At 45.2% G+C, this 20,054-nt stretch overlaps 1 pseudogene; it reads left to right on the top strand.

Moving 5' to 3' along the window:
* Positions 1-11,992: 11,992 nt before the first annotated feature.
* LOC144370366 (short coiled-coil protein pseudogene) overlaps positions 11,993-20,054 on the top strand; it is a 56,121-nt pseudogene continuing 48,059 nt past the window's right edge.

Raw genomic sequence — 20,054 nt, 5'->3', positions numbered from 1 at the left:
CACAATGGCTTCTCTGATCACCCACCTCTCCATGAAAAGGTCACAGGCTGAAGACTAACCTTCACAGAGGATCCCTTTGGGTTAGTAACCTCTTTCACATTGAAAAGATTAACTTCACATTGGGATAGATTTATGTGGTGAAGGACATAATCAGGAGTTGTGGTAGATGGTAACAGGGTGGCAGGTGAATGAGGGGTGCTTTCAGATGGGAAAGGTGATTGGCCTCCACTGGTGAAGTTACTGAGACCAGTCTGCATGTTGAGCTGAGTTAAGGAGGCCTCACTCTCCCGTCTAGGAACTGAAGAGTGAGAGCTTGGCATCCAAGTTGTGACTTTGAGGATGCAGGCAAGAGATGAAGACAAGAGCAGAATGCTGAAAGACCCTGAATCTACAGTGATATCACACTGATGCCACCCCATCCCTAGTAACTCAGGGCTTCAGGAGTCTTGTTCATATAGGACAAAATGATATCTTGTAAATCCTAACACCGTTTGTTGGATGTTCTATAACTGCAGCCAAGCACATCCCAATGTTACAATATTTTCTCTTCAGAATGAGCTTTGATGAAGTCTTTCTCAGGAAGAAATCAACAAAAATGCTATTTATCCACACTTACAGGCTGGTCATTTTCTATGCTCTTAGATTTTGAGATGAATTGAACTCAATCCCTGCTTTCACAAAAGCAGCAAACAGGGAGAAAACAACATGCAAAATGGTAAAGGCGTGCACATCTGCCATTGTTCATGGTGGCTCCACATGGGAGACATTGTGCTTGAGGATCTGCTGGATTCTGGGTGACCAACAATGATGACACATCCTATGCCTTGATGGGTGGGGTGGATCTGGCCATAACCAATCCCAGGTCCATGTTGGTTCTGACTGAAAAAAATTAAGAAAATTCTAGAAACCTCTGCATATGGACACTTGAGCCAATCAGGCCAAATTGGATTCCTATGTGTCCCATGCCTTGGTTCCCCTGGCTGGGAACATAATGGCCTCAATGGTGTGTGTGGCAGGAAGGTCACAAACAAATCTTTGCCCTCCCTGTAGCCCTTGCACTCTGAATACTCAGACTTGGGTATCTTCTCATTGTTGAAAGCTTTGCCCAGCCTGATGTGTGTCCCAGTTAAAATTATGCACAGTATGACTTTTGTAAAAACAATCTTTTATAACCAAACATCTTTGTTAAATTTTGGGAAAATACGTAGACACCAATGGATACACGAAGGAACTTAATTTCTGAAGTAGATAGTGGGTTCTTTTTAGAAAATATTCCAAGGCCTCTGTGGAAGTGAATGTACTTCAATTTATTTATTTATTGTTAGAATTTGGTAAGAATATTGAAGAGGGAAGCAGCCTCCTTCACTAACTTCCAGGTCACAACAGTGCGGCCTGGATATCTATAAGCCCAGCTCTCTAGATTTGCATCCTCTGCATCCCTGAAATTTTATCTCTGGTGATTAACATGTCCTTATGCCCCACCTTTGGCAACTCCCCTTCTACTCTCTGTGTATATGAGTTGGACCATCTTACAGACATCATGTGTGTGGAGTCCCGCAGTGTTTGTTGTGGAACTGGCCCACTTCTTTTGGTCATCTGTGACTCCCTTGTGTTGTCCTGGACTGAAGGTATTATTTCTTTATTTGAAGCTTCATGTGTGATCAGCCATAATCTGTAAACCTATACATCTTTTGATAGACATCTAGAATTGTTTCCACATCCCAACTCCTGTGACTAATGCTAGAATGAAGGTGGAAGTGCTAATACCTTTTTCAAAACTCAATTTCAGTTTTTTTTTAGTAAATACACAGAAATGGTGTGGCCAGTTCCTGAGAGTTCTAGTTCAATTTTTTTTGAGGAACTGCCATACTAGTTTCCATAGCAGCCACACCATGTTTCACTCCCACCAATAGAGGGGTTCCAATCCCCCTAGTCTCCACTAGCACTTGATGTCTTTTGTGGGTTTTTGATAAGAAAACACAGAGCTGTAGCATGTGGTGTGATGTCTAATTGAGGTTCTGATTTTCATTTCCCTGAGCACCTCATAACAGTCATCTGTCACACACCAAATCAACTGAAACAAGGATGAAGATCACATGGTTATCAAATTCAACACCTTCATAACAAATATACACAATAAACTAGAAAGAGCCAGAAGTTAACTCAACCCCATAAAGGCCATATATGAAAACCTCATAATATAATCCTCAGTGGCAGTGGGAGCTGTTTATGTATGATCAGGAACAAGGCAAGAATGCCCAAGCTCACCACTTCTGTTCAGCAGAGTACTAGAAGCCCTAACCAGAGTAGTTAGGAATGAAAAAGAAAGAAAATACACCCCAATCAGAAAAGAAGTAAAGAATGTCTCTATTTGCATATGGTGATCTTATGGATATAAAACCATAACAACTCCATAAAAAAATTTAGTGAGAAACAATATGCCCGCATGCCAAAAGATGAAACAAGATGCTTATCCTAGGCCACATGCAAATCACTTTAAAGTGAGTGGAAGACTTAAATGTGAGATCTATGGCTGTAAACTTCCTAGAAAAAAAAAAAAACAGGAGAAAACAACCCTTCATTGTCTAGTCATTCTCATTAGTCTCAGCAATGATTTCTTTCTTGTTTCTTTTTGTTTTGTTTTTTTGTTACAACATTTATAGCACAGACAACAAAACAAGAATAGATATTGGGCTGGGGATGTGGCTCAAGTGGTAGCGCGCTCGCCTGGCATGCGTGCGGCCCGGGTTCGATCCTCAGCACCACATACCAACAAAGATGTTGTGTTTTTTGGTTGAGAACCAAAAAATAAATATTAAAAATTCTCTCTCTCTCTCTCCTCTCTCACTCTCTCACTCTCTCTTTAAAAAAAAAAAAGAATAGATATTGGACAACATCTTCCCATACTGCAGAAGGGGACAATCAAAGTCAGGGCAGAAAACAACCTGCAGTAGGGAGGAAATGCTTTCACATTGTGGATTTCCAAAATATATAAGAATGTCCTAGGGTTTAATAGCCAAAAAAGTTACCAATCCAATGAAATCATGGCTAAGGACTGGAAGAGACATTTCTGCAAAGAGACCTGTCTTTATTAACCTAAGCAACCTTCCTGGGAAAGGTATGCGTGTGAGCAGAGAAATGGTGTCCAGTGACTTTCCCCAGGAACCCGAGGTCTGATTCCCAGCTGGTTCGGACCTTGGTTACAATGATCAATTTAAGAATTGCCACAATGACAATAAATAGGTTACTTAAATTGAAATTCTTGGCCAAAAGGTAAGCATGCACTTCAAATTTTGGTAAATGTTCTAAAACTTCTCTGACAATTTTGCATTGCAATTATCAGAGCATGAAAATTCCATTTTCCAACCCTGTCAATATTAGATTTTTCTCATTCTCTTTATTCTTTTATTAGATAGGAACATACACATTATATATTTTTTGGATAGCTATATTAACATGAAATGCCATCTCAAGTTTATAGTATGTCATATTTTATAAATGACCTACATTTGTCTTTTCCCATTTTTAATAGGCTGTTTGTTACTTTTTCTTGAATTATAGGAGCTCAGTGTATGACTAACCTCTGGTGAGTGAGCTGTGCAGGCACCCACATGAACATCACCAAAATTCTGTTTTCAAGCAACTGTCAACAGTTTTGCCTCATGTATAGAGCTCTTTGCCAGCTTGGAAATTCTGGTTCTTCTTATAAGTTTCCAGAGTGAAATCAAGTTTTTCAGATGAGATATTCTGGTGAATATGGTTGATATTGTTGACAAGTCAGAGAAGATAATTTCAATATTTCTCAATCATGATTTATTTTTACATGGACAACATTTGGCCCACCCAATTCAGGATTAGGTTCTATAAATCTCTTGAATTAATGAATAGAGTCAATCCATGAAGTCCTACTGAAAGGAAATGCAAAAAAAAAAAAATCAGGAATATGCATAATCTAGATTCATCTATCTATCTATCTATCTAGGCTATTTGTTTCTTGTTGAGCTCCTGGGGACTTTCCTGGCGGAGAGATTGACTTGCACTTTATCTGAGCCCTGGCAGTCATGCAGGTTGGCAAAGAAGATCTGGGCCAGTCCTGAGCTCCTGCAGGGGATCTCCTGGTGGCGGGATAGATCCAGGGCTATCCTATGCAATGGGCTCCCATGCATGTCAGCAAGGCAGATCTTGGAGGAGCAAGAGCTCCTGTGGGGTTCTGCAGGTGGTGGGATAACCCTGGGCCTACCCTGAACTCTTGCTGCTGCACAGGTCGTTGAGGAGGACCTGGGCTGTGTATGAGCTCCAGAACATGTCTTCCTGTTGGCAGAGGCAATCCTGGGTGCATGCTAAGCTCCAGGCAGTGTATCATGTTGGCAGGATGAACTTGGGCCTAACCTGTGCTGAGGCTCCCTTGCAAATCTGCATGGTCAATCTGGGCAGAGACTGAGCTCCTGCTGGGGTCTGCAAGTAGTGTGAAAGACCAGGACTTACTCTGTGTTCCTGCTCCCATTCAGGTCATAGAAGCTGATGTGGGCCAGTACTGAGCCCCAGCTGCTATCTGTCTGTGGCCAGAGGAGATCCTGGGCCATGCCTGAGTTCTGGAGAGAGTTCCAGTGGGCAAAGGCATTCCTGAGCTCCAGCATGGTTGGCTGGTGGGTGCAGGTTGTCCAGACCAAACCTGAACTCTGGTGGAGGTCTCACAGAGGTTTTATGGACCCTGGCTACCCTGTCCCCTGGCTCTTGGGCATGTTGGTAATGTAGATCTAGGCAGAACCTTAGATCCAGCAGGGGTCAGTTGGTGGAGGAATGGACCCTGTGTTACCCTGGGCACCATCTCCTGTGCAGGTCGGCAAGGCGGACCTGTGTGAGACCTATTGCTACAAATTTCCTAGAAAAAAACAGGAGAAAAAAACCCTTCATTGTCCAGTCATTCTCATTAGTCTTGGCAATGATTTCTTTCTTTTTTCTTTTTTTCTTCCTTCCTTATTTCCATCCTTTCTCTCTCTCTCTCTCTCTCTCTCTCTCTCTCTCTCTCTCTCTCTTTCTTTTTTTTTTCTATCTTTCTTGATACAACATCTATAGCACAGACAACAAAAGCAAGAATAGATAATGGACAACATCTGCCCATACTACAGAAGGGGACAAAAATCAGCGCAGGAGACAACCTGTAGATGTGAGGAAACACTTGAATCTGAATTTCCAAAATATATAAGAATGTCCTAGAGTTTAATGGGAAAAATGTTACCAATCCAGTGAAACTATGGCCCAAGAGCTGAGAGAGACATCTCTGGAAGGAGGGCTGTTTATGATTGTAAGCAACCCCCAGGAAAGGCATGGGTGTGAGCAATGCAATGGTACCCAATGACTTTCCCCAGGGACCTGAGGTCTGATCCCCAGCCAATGGGGACCTTGATTACAATGATCAATTTCATGGTAAAATTTAAAAATTTGCCATAATAACTATACATAAGTTATTTGAGTTGGAATTCTTGGGTTAAAGGAAAGTGTGCACTTCAAATTTTGGTATATATTTTAAACTTCTCTGCAGAAGGGTTATGACAATTTTTCATTGCAATTATCAGAGCATGACAATTCCATTTTCAAACACTGTCAACATTAGGTTTTCTCATTCTCTTTATTCTTTTTATGTGATATGCACACACACAAATGTACTTTATATATTCTTTGGATTACTATATTGACATGAAATGCCATCTCAAGTGTATGGTATGTGATATTTTATAAACAGCCTACATTTGCCTTTTCCCATTTTTATTAAGGTGTTTGTTTATTTTTCTTGAATTTTACGAGCTTCGTATATGATTAACCTCTAGTGAGTTGTTCGGAAACCCAAAGGAACATCATCAAAATACTGTTTTCTACCAACTGGGAACAATTTTGCCTCATGTAGAGAGCCCTTTGCCAGCTTGGGAATTCTGGTTCTATTTCCAAATTTCAGATGTGAAATCAAATTTTTCAGATGGGGTATTCTGGTGAATATGATTGATATTTGTGAAAGTCAGGGAAGAAATCTTCAATATTTTACAATTATGTTTAATTTTTGCATGGATAACATTTGGGTCACCCAAATCAGGCTTAGGTAATATAAGTAAGTCTCTTGCATTGAAGAATAGAGTCAATCCATGATGTCCTACTGAAAGTAAATGTGAATAAAATCAAAAATATGAATGAACTAGTTTTCTTTCTTTTTCCTTCCTTCCTTTATTTATTTATTGTTTTGGCTATTTATTTATTCATCAGCTCCTGGGGGCTTTCCCCTGGTGGGATTGATCCATACCTAATTAGGGTTCTGGCAGCCATGCAGATCCATGAGGAGGATCTGGCCTTCCTGAGCTCCATTGGGAGTCTGCTGATGGGTGCATACAGTCCTGGGCCCTGCCTTAGTTCTGGAAGTGTCTGCCAGTGGACTGAGATAGTCCTGGGATGAGCCTCAAATCTGGTGAGGGTCTTCTGGCCTCAGGCCTACCCTAGGTAAGGACACCCATGCGGTTGCAATAGGCTGATCTGGACAGAGCCTGAGCTCCAGAAGAGGTCATCCAGTGGCGGGATGTTCCTAGGCTTACCCTGAGCATGAGCTCAGGAGAGTTTGGCCAGGCAGATCAGATCTAGGCATAAGCTCCTGCAGTGGTTGGCTGGTGGGGGAATGGACCTGTGGCCATTCTGTGCCCAGGCTTCCACTGCAGGTCATCCTCACAGATGTGGGGTGATCCTGAGCTCCCAAAGATGTCTGGCAATGAGTGGAGGAAGTCCTGGGCTGAGCCTAAGAACCACCGATGTCAGGTGGTGGCAGGTAGAACCAGGGCTTTCCCTGGGGCCTGGCTCCTGGGCAGAGCTTGAGGTCCAGGTGAGGTGTGCAGGTGGTGGGATGGAACCACTCCTACACTTGCCAAGGTTCCTGTGCAGGTTGGAGAGGCCATCCTGAGCCAAGCCTAAGCTCCACCTGCTATCTGGCAGTGGAGAAATGAACTCAGGCCTACTACTGGACTCCCACAGGTGTACTAGGATAATGTGGGCTGAGCTCAAGCTCCAGCAGGAGTCAGCAAATGAGCAGAGGCAGTCCTGGCCCGGGCCTGAGTCTGGTGTGCATCTGACCATAGATAGAGGTGGTATTGGGCTGAGTCTAAGCTCCAGCAGGGATCACACACTGGTGGGATGGCACTGTGTCTATCCATGTGTAGGCTCCCAAGTAGGTGGACTAGGCTGATCAGAGAAGAACCAGAGTCCAGAATGTGTCTGCCTTTGGGGTGAGGCTGTAGAACTTGTGGACTGAGCTCTACCAGGGGCCTACTTGTGGCAGTTGATCCCAGGCCTAGCTTGGACCAGGCTCCCACACCTGTCAGCACTGCTGATCTGGGTGGGGTTGAACTTGGGTGACTGATTGTCAGTGGGTAGAGTCATTCATGAGCAGAGCCTGAGCTTTGGTGCCAGTCTCATGATGACTGAATCGACTTGGGCTACCCTGGGCTCTGGCTTTGTCTCCTGCCAGGACACTGAGTTAGATCTGGTTAGAGCTGGAGCTCTGGTGGGATTCTGCAGGTTGCAGGGTGGAACTGGGCCTCCCCTTGCACAGGATCCTGCGCAGGTCAACAAGGCCAATCTTGGGCATGTTTGAGCTCTGCCTGTGGGCAGAGACGGTCCTGTGTCTGGCCTTAGGGCTGCTTGGGGCCTGCTTGTGGCATTGGTCCAAGGCCTAACTTGGGGCAGGCTTGCTTGCCTGTCAGAGGGAGATCTGTACTGGGGCTGAACTTTGGTGACTGTCTGACAGTGGACAGTCATTTCTGGGAGGAGCCTGAGCTCAGGTACCAGTCTGAAGGTGACTTGATAGACTTGGGCTACCCTATGCTCTGCCTCTGTCTCCTACCATGTTGTCGAGTTGGATCTGGGCAGAGCTGGAGCTCTGGTGGTGGTCTGCAGCTGTCAGGATGGAGCTCAGCCTCCCCTTGCCTGGGCCCTTGTGCAGGTCAGCAAGGAAAATATGGGCTATTTATGAGCAGCAGGGGACTGCATGAGGGTGGTGGTGGTCCTGGGCCAAGCCTGAGCTCCAGCAGGGCTCAGACAGTAGAGGAATGGAACATTCCTAACCTTTCCCTGGCTCTGCTGCAGATGCTCCAGCTAGACCTGGGCTGGGAATGAGCTCTGGAGAGTGTCTTGCCTGTGGGCAGAGTCGGTCCTGGGCCAAGCCTGAGCAGAGGTGGAGGTCTGGTGGTGGCCATATGTTCCCAGTGTTACCCTGTGCCAGGGCTCCTGTGCACATCTGCAAGGGTTAACTGGTTGGATGCTGAGATACAGCAGGGTGTCAGCTGTTGGCAGGAGGGAACAGGATCTACCCTGTCAGGACTTCTCAGTGGATCAGCAAGGTGGATTGGGGCACAGATGAGCTCTGGCAGAGGTGGGCCTTTGGGTAGAGACTGTCTTGTTTCTGGCCTGAGCTCTGCTCACAGCCTGCTTGTGGCAGTTGGGTCCAGGCCTACCTTGGGCCAGGTTCCTGCACCTGTCAGCAAGGCTGATCTGGGTGGCTGCCAAAATGACTTTTGGTAGGGTAGGCCTTTGGGCAGAGACTGCTAGTCTCATGGTTACTGGATTGCCTTGGTCTACCCTGGGCTAGGACTTCATCTCCTGCCATATCATGGAGTTGTATTTGGGTAGAGCTGGATGTCTGGTGGGGTTTTGCATGTGGCGAGAAGACATTGGGCCTATCTTTGCCTCTGCCTTCAAGTAGGTCAGCGGGGCCAATCTTGGCCGAATTTGAGCTCCACTTGTTGATCGGAAGTGGTCCTGTGTCTGGCCTGAGCTCTTCTTGGGGCCTGCGTATTTCAGCTGGTACCAGGTCTACCTTGGACTAGGCTCCCGTGCCTGTCAGTGAGGCTGATCTTGGTTGGGGCTGAAGTTCTGCAGCTGTCTGTCAGTGGGCAGAGTAGGTCCTGGGCAGAGCCTGAATTCCAATGCAAGCCTCTTGATGACTGGAAGGACAGGCCAACCCTGGACTCGGCTTTTGTCCTGACAGGTCTTTGAGTTGGATCTGGGCAGAGCTGGAGCTCTGGTGGGGTTCTGCAGGTGGTGGGTTGCAACAGGGCCTCCCCTTGCCTGGGCTCCTGTGCAGGGTAGTGAGGCTGATCTGGGACTTGTATATGCTCTGGCAGGATTCTGCCTGTGGCAGAGTCAGTCCCGTGCCGAGTCTGAGCTCTGGTGGTGGTGTGGCGTTGGACATATGCTCCCAGGGCTACCCTATTCCTGGGCTCCTGTGCCCATCTACAAGGCCAATCTGGTGGGTGCCTGAGATACAGCAGGGGTCTGCTGGTGGTGGGATGGACCAGGGCCTATTCTGGGCTTCAGCTACCACTCAGGTCGTCAAGGCTGAAATGGGCCAGGATTGGTCACCAGCGAGTGTTTGTTGGTGGGCAGTCTGTCCTGGTCCAAACATGAGCTCTGGAGGTAGCTGCTCGAGGGTGGAGGCAGTCCTGAGCAGAACCTGAACTTTGGTGCCAGTCTCAAGATGAGTGGATGGACTAGGGCTACCCTGGGCCCTGTCTCCTGCACAGGTCCTCATGGTGACTCTGGACTGGATCTGAGCTCCTGCAGTGGTCTGCTGGTGGGTGGAGGCAGTCATGGCCCGAGGCTCAGCTCTGGGGAGGGTCAGCCAGTGTTAGGATGGACCTGGACCTACCCTTTCCTGGGCTCCATGCAGGTTTGTGAGGCTGATCTGGGCAGAGCCTGAGTTCCAACAGGTGTCTGCCAGTGTGGGGACGTGGTCCTGGGCCAGACTTAAGCTCGGTGCAGGTCTCCCAGTTGAGGGATGGACACTGGCTTACCCTGTGTCTGGCCTCCTGCCCAGGTCAGCGGGGGCAGATCTTGACTGTACATGAGCTCTGGTTGGTGTCTGCAGGTGAGTAGAAGCATTCTGGGCTGGGCCTGAGCATCCCACTGCAGCTCCAGTGCATCTGGGAAGGGCCTGAGCTCCGGTGAGTATCTCTGGACCTTTATTTTATTCATTTGTTCATAGAAGGTACTGAGAGTCAAACCCAGTGCCTCACACGTGGGAGACAAAGGTTCTATCACTGAGTCACAACCTCAGCCCTATTTGCTTCTTGTTGACCTTTAATCATACCATCTTTTTGTTCTATATCACTTTTTTCATGCATGAATTTGAATTTTAATAAATAACTATTATTTGATATCACCAGTAATGCTTCCCAAGCTGGCCCCAAATCAGACCTTGATCCTCAGCAGGATTACATCCCACACATCCACGTCGCCTCTGGCATAGGTGCGAAAGAGACATAACTAAGACATGGTCCATGACTCTCAAGTTTTGGGAAAAATTGCTTTGAAGAGGTAAAGGGTAAGGCTACACTTGACAGAGATCTGCAGAATTCAGAGCAGGTATGTTTTTGAATAAGATTTATGTATTGATAGTTTGTTTATTTCCTTTTTGCTGATGTAAATTTATCTGTAATTTTTTTTCATTTTTCTTTTTGGAACAGGGATCAAACCCATGGCTTTGGGAATGAGAGGCAAGCTCTTTGCGGTTTTGCCATTGATCGCTTCCCAGGCCATTCATTCATTGTCAGCGTGGGAATTTGGGGCTGATTCTATGAATGAATGTACTATGAATATTAAAAAGAGACTGACCAATGGCATTAGTATGTGTCCAACCCAATTAGCATAACTTTGGACCAATAGCATTGGTACTTTTTTCAAGTCCTAATTAGCATAAGTTTGGACCAATAGCATTGGTACTTCCTTCAAGTCCTAATTGGCATAAGTTTGGACCAATAGCATTGGACCAAGTGCTATATAAACCTCTTGGAGGTTGTTCTGGGAAGAGAAGCTGTGAGGCCGTCCAGACTGCTGCCATTTCGCCTCGCCGGAGCCTCGCCTCGTCTCGCCGGAGCCGGAGCCTCGCCGGAGCCGGAGCCTCGCCGGAGCCGGAGCCTCGCCGGAGCCGGAGCCTCGCCGGAGCCGGAGCCTCGTCTCGCCGGAGCCGGAGCCTCGTCTCGCCTCACCGGAGCCTCGCCTCGCCTCACCGGAGCCTCGCCTCACCGGAGCCGGAGCCTCGCCGGAGCCGGAGCCTCGTTTCGCCTCGCCGGGGCCTCGCCGGAGCCTCGCTTCGCCTCGCCGGGGCCTCGCCTCGTCGCGCCGGAGCCGGAGCCTCGCCGGAGCCGGAGCCTCGCCTCGCCTCGCCGGGGCCTCGCCTCGCCTCGCCGGGGCCTCGCCGGGGCCTCGCCGGAGCCTTGCCGGAGCCTTGCCGGGGCCTCGCCGGAGCCGGAGCCTCGCCGGGGCCTCGCCGGAGCCTCGCTTCGCCTCGCCGGAGCCTCGTTTCGCCTCGCCGGGGCCTCGCCGGAGCCTCGCTTCGCCTCGCCGGAGCCTCGCCTCGCCGGAGCCTCGCCGGAGCCTCGCCTCGCCTCGCCGGAGCCTCGCCTCGCCTCGCCGGGGCCTCGCCTCGCCTCGCCTCGCCGGAGCCGGAGCCGGAGCCGGAGCCTCGCCTCGCCTCGCCTCGCCGGAGCCGGAGCCGGAGCCTCGCCTCGCCTCGCCGGAGCCGGAGCCTCGCCTCGCCTCGCCGGAGCCGGAGCCTCGCCTCGCCTCGCCGGAGCCGGAGCCTCGCCTCACCTCGCCTCGCCTCGCCGGGGCCTCGCCTCGCCTCGCCGGAGCCTCGCCTTGCCTCTCCGGAGCCGGAGCCTCGCCGGGGCCTTGCCTTGCCTCGCCGGGGCCTCGCCTCGCCGGAGCCTCCCCAGAGCCTCCCTGGAGCCTCGCCTCACCGGAGTCCCGAGGAAGTTCCAGCCTGCTTTGTTTCCCGGAGATGGTTCTTCGACTTCGTAGAGGCTGCCGAAAGAAGAAATGGTTGAGGATCTGCTGGGATCTGCTGCAGCCCTGGATGGAATGGCCCGCCATCAAGAGCTAGGACTCCTCTCTGCTGCAGAGGCCTCCCTGCCCCTCGCGGGCAGCACCTACCTGCCAGCAGAAGCCATGGAGCTTCGTCTTCGAACTCCGGTTTCAAAGGTATTGTTATATTTTAGATAATTAGTCTAATATTGAAATTTGTTAATTTTAATTTCTAATAGTGAAAATTATGAGATTTATAAAGAATAGAAAATTACTTCCCACAGTTCTGGAGGTAAGAAGCTAGAAAAAGTCTGTCCCAATAGTTGAGTCATTATTTGGCAGAAAAGTGGGAGAGAGTGTATACCCACTCTTAAAAGCCCTTTTTTCTTTCCATTCATTTGATGTTGATTTGAGTGTTATTAAAATGTTTAAAGGAACCGAGGAAATGTTTCATTTTATTAATTTTCACTTATTGGTTGTTTTAGTTATAAAATCCGTTTTAAAATTTTTTTTTTTAGTTGTTAATGGACTGTTTATTTTGTTTATATGCGGTACTGAGAATTAAACCCGGTTCCTCACACATACTAGGCAAGTGCTCTACCACTGAGCCACAAAAAACTCATTTTGATATAGTCCCTATTTATATAATTATACTTTACCTTTTTAGAGTTGCATTCTTAGGATGTACATGGCGGTGGGATTCACTGTGTTGTTTCCATGTATATACATGGGAAAGCTGTGTCAGAGTCTTTCCACTGTCTTTCCTTTGCTTATGTCCTTTCCTTTCCCTCCATTCCCCATCGTCTAATGTACTGTACTTCTGTTCCTATCACTGCTCCTGTTGTGAGTTAGCTTCCACATATCAGAAAAAAACCTTTGTCCATTGTTTTTTGTAAACTGGTTTATCTTCATTAGCATGATTGTCTCCAGGTGAATCAATTTATGGGCAGATACTATAGTCATGTATTTTTCTGCAAACTGGTATGTTTTCTTTAATCAACTTTTTAAAAAAGGTGTTCCACTTTGACATATCATACATAAATATAGTATGATTTCTCATGTTTCTGGTTGTGCGGGATGTAGCATCATACTAGTCATGTATTTGTGTATGTACTTTGGATGATGATTCATTCTACTATCCATTCTACCCACCCAATATACTCCTTCCCCTCTCTTTACTCCTCTATGCAATCTAAAGCAACTGTATACTTTCCTACTCCCCCACCTTCTCATACACTGATTAGCATAAGCATATCAGGGAAAACTGTCAACCTTTTGTTTTTTGGGATGGGCTTATCATTTAGCATGATAAGCTGCATGCATTTACCAGCAAATGTCATAATTTCATTCTTTAAGGCTGAGTTGTATTCCATCATATATATGTGTGTAAAATTGTTTTTTTGTGTGTGTATATATATACACACACAGAAACACACACACATGTATATCTATACTCATACACACCACATTTTCTTTATTCATTTATCTGTTGAAAGGCACCTAAGTTAGTTCCATAGTTTAGCTGTTATGAGTTGAGCTGCTGTAAACATAAGGTGGCTGTGTCATTGTAATATGTTGATTTTAAGTCGTTTGTGTATAAAATGAGGAAAGGGATAGCTGTGTCAGATATTGGTTCCATTCCATGTTTTCTGAGGTACCTCCATGCTACTTTCCATAATAGTTGCACCAATTTGCAGTCCCAGAAGCAATGTGTGCATGCACCCTTTTCCCCACATTGTCACCAACATTTATTGTTACTTGATGATTGCATTCTGGATAATCATGTTTGTGACTGGGGTGAGATGAAATCTTTGAGTAGTTTTGATTTGCTTTCCTCTGATGGCTAAACGTTGAACATTTTTTTCATGTATTTGTTGCTTCTTCTGTGAAGTGTCTGTTCAGTTCCTTAGCCCATTTATTGATTTGGTTATTTGTTTTTTTGGTGTTAAGTTTTGTGAGTTCTGCATATATCCTAGGGATTAATGCTCTGAGGTGCATGTGGGGAAGATTTTCTCCCATTCTGTAGGCTCTCTTTTCACATTATTGATTGTGTCCTTTGCTGAGAATATACTTTTTAGTTTGAATCTATCCTGTTTATTAATTCTTGAATTTACTTCTTGGAATGTAGGAGTCTCCTTAAGGAGGTCTTAGGCTGTCATAATCAAGATGTGGGCCTACTTTTTCTTCTATTAGGCACAGGTTCTCTGTTCTAGTGCCTAAGTTTTGATCCATTTTCAATTGACTTTTGTAAAGAGTGAGAGAGGGCTTTACTTTCTTTTTGTTTTATGTGGCTTTACAATTTTCCCTGCACCACTTGTTGAATAGACTTTTTAAATTTAATGTATGTTTTTGGTTCCTTTGTCTAATATGATATAATGGTATTTTTTGTGTTTGTCTCTGTGTCTTCTATTCTGTACCGTTCATTGTTCTCTGTTGTTTTGGTGCCAATGCAATGCTGTTTTTGTTACCGTGGCTCTGTAGTACAGTTTAAGCTATACTATTATGATGTGTCTTACTTCACTCTTCTTGCTAAGTATTGCTTTGGCTATTCTGAATCTCTTATTTTTCCACATGAATTTCATGGTTGCTTTTTCTAGTTCTGTGAAGAATTGTCTTTGGGATTTTAATATGAATTCCATTAAAATTTATGCCCAAGCACAAATTAGTTAAAACTGTGAAAAAGAATCCCTGCTCACCATGGACATGACAGCTGTCTGGTCACTGGTATCTGTTGAGCCAGGTACTATCTCCTGCACACTGGGTGGTGGCTAAGCTGAGGTTACTTGTTGCATTTCGGTGTTAATGGTGTCTTAGAGTTGAGTCTACTCTGCATGTTGGTGCTGAGGTCTAGATTCAGGCACACTTTTGCCACCACACAACCTGGGATACTTTTCTGGGTTTTTTAAACTTTTAATTGTGTCTGAAAATTTCTTTGGGTCCTTTAACCACTTTGCTTGATAATTTTGTTCCTTCCACTCATTCATTTAACAAAAATTCACTGGGAACGTAGCACATTTTATCACCCAGTTCAGGGGTCTCACATTCCTAGGAGGGAGGCAGACCACAGAAGGACACACTAGGTTCTTTGCAAGGCCCTTTGGTGGTGAGATCATGTTGGGATACCTGTTTATCAAAGCCATGGTCCAAGAGGGGAATTGATCTTTCAGGAGAAAAACACAAAATGTGGCTGGCAGCAAAAAGAAATTGAGGTACTGAATCCAGGTAAACTGCACACGTGGATTGAAAGCTTGGCCAGCAGACAGGATCAGAGCTGTGTGCTCTCTGACCACAGTATTGAGGGCCACACGGAGGAGGGCCAGGCCTTGTGACCACTAGGTTGAGGGCCTGGCTGGAGGCTGCCCGGCTCACCCTCCACTCTCCTGCAGTGGCAGGGCCTCCCTTTCCCAGTGGGGATACTCAGATGGTCTCCACAGGTGAAAAGGGCAGTAGTCAGAGGTAGAGCCACTGTATTTTGCAGCTCCACCATTAGGGGATGGGCTCTGTAGAAGTAGCAAGGTTTTTTGAAGAGACGGATTAACCTGAGCCTGTAAGCTGAGGAAAGTTTCGGGTGCTGTCAGTCTCCCTGACTGGTCAAGCCATTGATGGTAGAAACCTGTTGTAGAGTGTCCACTGGCCTCCTCCATCTGCTAAACAGCGTCCTTTTGGAAAAGAGGACACAGCTGCAAGGGAATGCTGCTTGTTCTGGTATACATGAGGTTGTCGGAGGGCTGGGGCAAATGTAGCTCCCTTATTCTTGCTGTCTCCTGGAGGATCCAGAGGGGAGTTTCACTTTAAGAAATGGAAACCTTTTTTTTCTTTAATTGATTTTATTTTTTAAATACATGATAGCAGAATGCATTATAATTCATATTACACATAGCACAATTCTTCATATCTTTTTATATAGAGTATGTTCACGCCATTTCATGTCTTTTATAAATGTACTTTCTTCATTAAAACTCTTATTACACATATATACCTCAGTTTTTCATAACTCTGGTTGTATATAAAGTAGTCTGACACCCAGTTCGTGTCTTCATACTTGTGCTTTGGATAATCATGTCCATCACATTCCACCATTCTTGCTAATTCCCTGCCTCCGCCCTTTTACTCCAAACCTTCTTCACTATATAGAATTTATCTATTTTTTCCCATGCTCCCCCTCCCTATCCCAGCCAGTATGAGTCAGCCTCCTTATATCAGAGAAAACATTCGGCATTTGTTTTTTGGGGGGATTGGCTAACTTCACTTAGCATTATCTTCTCTAATGCTATCCATTTACCTGCAAATGCTGTAATTTTTTCTCTGAGTAAAATTCCTTTTTGTATGTATGCCACAATTTTTTATCCATTCATCTCCTGAAGGGCATCTAGGTTGGCTCCACAGTTTAGCTATTGTGAATTGTGCTAGTATCAACATTAATGTGACTGTGGTCTATAGTATGCTGTTTATAAGTCCTTTGGGTATAGTATGAGGAGAGGGATAGCTGGGTCAAATGGTGGTTCTATTCCCAGATTTCCAAGGAATCTCCATACTGCTTTCCATATTGGCTGCATCAATTTGCAGTCCCACCAGCAAGTATGTGTGCCTTTTCCCCCACATTCTCGCCAACACTTTTTATTGTTTGTCTTCATAATAGCTGCCATTGTGACTAGAGTGAGATGATATTTAGAGTAGTTTTGCTTTGCATTTCTCTGATTGCTAGAGATGATGAGCAATGAGCATGTTTTCATATATTTGTTGATTGATTATATATCCTCTTCTGAGAAGTGTCTGTTCAGGTCCTTGGCCCAATTGTTGATTGGGTTATTTGTTTTTTTGTGCTTAGCTTTTTGAGTTCTTTGTATGCCCTAGATATTTGTGCTCTATCTGATGTGTGAGGGGTAAAAATTTTCTCCCAGGATGTAGAAAACTTTTTAGTTTGATTCCACCCTATTTATTGATTCTTGATTTAATTCTTGTGTTATAGAAGTCTTATCAAGGAAGTTGGGGCCTAATCCCATATGATGAAGATTAGGGCCTAGTTTTTCTTCTATTAGATGCAGAGTCTTTGATCTAACTCTTAGGTCCTTGATCCATTAAGAGACCCAGAATAGCTAAAGGAATAGTTAGTAAGAAGAGCGAAGCAAGTGGCATCACTATACCAGACCTAAACTATAGAGAAATAGTAACAAAAACAGGACAGTATTTGCACCACAACAGACTTGTAGACCAATGGTACAGAACAGAGGACACAGAGATTAATCAAAAAAAAATTATAATTATCTTATTAGACAAAGATGCCAAAAACATAGACTGGAGATAGGATAGCATCTTCAACAAATGGTTCTGGGAAAACTGGAAATCCATATGTAACAAAATAAAATTATACCCCTATCTCTCACAAGAAATGGAAATCTGCAGGGAGGAACACAGACACGCAAGAGACTCTACAGAGCAGAGGCCACTGGTAAAGACAGGAAGTGGAATACTTCTTGAAGCTGCAAGAAGTGACATGAACAGGAGTGTGTCTTCCTGCAGCTATGTGTGCCAAGATGTGAAAGGGCCATTCCCTCCAGGTCACCTTCATTCCTGGGAAGTGGGAAGATGTATGCCCAGAGAGGTGTGCAGGCTGGAGTTGGGATGTGGAAGCACAGAGAGGAAGTGTCTGGAAATCAGTGCAGACAGTGCGTCGTCGGGAGCTAAAGACCCAATTGGACCTGTGACAACTCAGGCGTTAGACTTCAATTGTAATAACGGAGGCATCTACTTTATAATAAATTCTTTTTGAAAATTGGCTTATAAATGACATTTTGACAAATTCTTTCTCTTTATCCAGGAAGACAAATAAGAAAGTCATGTGCTCATTATGCCTGGAGATGGAATATAACAACAAATAAGGCAGAGGATCCAGCCTCATGAAAGAGCTCTGTAGGGAAAACAGGCCATGCACAGGCACAGGCCTGCTGCAAGGAGGCACTGTGGAGGCTAAGCTATAAGAGCAAAGAGGAGGGCGTGCATGACTGCTTCAGAGTCTCTAGAAAGTTGATAATTGTGTTAGTCCACTTTCATTCACTGTAACAAATATGTGAGCTAATCAGCTTATGAAGAGAAAGGGTTTTTTTGGGTCCACAGTTCTAGAGATGCCAGTCTACAATGGTTTGGTGCTGTGGCTTTGGGCCTGTGGCGGAGTGGCCCATCATGGTGGGAGGGTGTGTCAGAGCAGAACTACTCCTGTCATCAGCCAGGAAGTCAAAGGGGAGGAGGGAACAGCTAGGGTCCCACACTCCTCCTCAAGGACACACCTCAGGGGCCTCAGGCCTACCACTAGGCCCACCTCTCAAAGGTTCCTCTTCATCCCAATTATACCACCCTGTGGACAAAGCCTCAGTAAATGGGCTTTGGAAGATCTGTCAATACCCAAACTATAGCAAGGAAAGACGCTTAAAGGATCCATGAAATGGAGAAGCATGGCTGTTCCTCACTCCCCAGTTAAGAATCCAGTGACTCTGGTCTCTCCACCCATGCTGACCCAAGGATTCATGCTGATTCAAGCTGGCAATGAAGCCACCTGTGGTTCATGGCTATCTGTTCTGCACAGTATAGAGAAACTGGAGGAATTTGCTCGAGGCCTGAAAATGAGGTAGATATCCATCCAGTCTACTATGAGGGCTCAGTCACATGCACCCAGCTCAACTTCAAAGGGAGCTGCCAGGAAGAGATGGCAGGCCTTGAAAGCACCCAACCAGCTGTCCACTTTGATCCTGTCCAGCATCCCTCAATATCTATCTATCCACTCTCCCATCTCCACATGTACACACTCACAGACATACACATGACTTCAAAGAGAATAGTACACCTACAGCATATTTTATAATTATACCTACAAATATTATACTAGTGTCTTGTCCATTATATAACAAAGTTTCTGTTTGCCAATTGGATGATGAATGAGATCATTTTCTGTTGAACTTGGTTTTGGTGAAGACTCAGTTTCTGTTACAAGTGAATATACCTGGAACAGTGAAAAAGCATGAAGGTGTTCAGTACTTATATTGGTGAGTACATCTTTAGATTTACGGGTGGTTGATATGCAGATCACATCAGAATTGATTCGGTTGTTTTGGAAAAGTTAAACAGCTTGTGGGGGGGCAGTGTTGCTTTAGAGTTCTATCAAGTGAGCCTAGGTTTAACCCATGTACTTCTTCATTTGAAGCAAGAATTATATTTGGAGCATGTGCCTTTAGTAATTCATTTTGCTTGGTCTTTATAGTGTGTTGGATGATGTACTCCCCAATTCATGTTCACCTTGAACTTTAGAATGTGAGGTTCATGGTCTTTGCAGATGTAGTTTATTTAGGATTATTAAGGGTGTACCCAAATTCAAAGATTAGTAACTTTCTAAATAAAGAAGAGGACCAGGTCAAGACAGAGGAGGCCCTGGGTTTAACAGCACCAGCTGAGGACAACTAGCCAAAGAAGAGACAGGAGAGATGAAGAGTACACCTATGATCATAGTCTCTAAGGATCAGAAGGTTGGCAGCCACCAGGCATCCATGTGTGAATAACCGGGAGAGATAGAACCATGTGGTAGCCAGTCTTTCCCAGGAGAAAAGAAAAATTATCTGTCTTTTTTGATCTATTGCTAATTTTAAAAATAATTTTATGCTATACATGAAAGTATACAGCCACATAACAGAATAGATGAAAAATGAAGGGGAAGAAAAAGCCCCCATTGTCCCACATCCTAACACATGGTGCAGTTCCTCCTCCTTCCAGACTTTCTCCTCATCTCTAAGTTCTGCATGGTGATTTTCTCTTCACTTGATCTGTTTGAATATTCTAATTTGTTGAGATGCAGAGGGAGGTGTATCTAATATCAAGAGGAATGGAACCACAGGGCCTCCTCTTCCAGGCTTGCTTGCCCACGTTGGTTTCACACTGCACCAGAAACTTAGCCACGTTTGTTGATAGGATTTCTGGTAATTGCTTCCATAACTCTAAATGACATGTTCATGACAATTTATTTTTTTTATTGTTTTTTTATTAGTTGTTCAAGACAATGCAATGATCTTAACATATCATACATTTGATTCAAATGGGGTATGAATTCTCATTTTTCCACGTGTACAGATTCCAGGATCACATTGGTTATACAGCCACGTATATACATATAGCAATACTAGTGCCTGTTGTATTCTGCTGCCCTCCCTATCCCCCGACAATTTATTTTTATTATG

The sequence above is a fragment of the Ictidomys tridecemlineatus genome, chromosome 14 (assembly GCF_052094955.1).
Source record: "Ictidomys tridecemlineatus isolate mIctTri1 chromosome 14, mIctTri1.hap1, whole genome shotgun sequence".
Taxonomy (NCBI): Eukaryota; Metazoa; Chordata; class Mammalia; order Rodentia; family Sciuridae; genus Ictidomys; species Ictidomys tridecemlineatus.
This window is presented reverse-complemented; position numbering and strand designations above follow the sequence as displayed.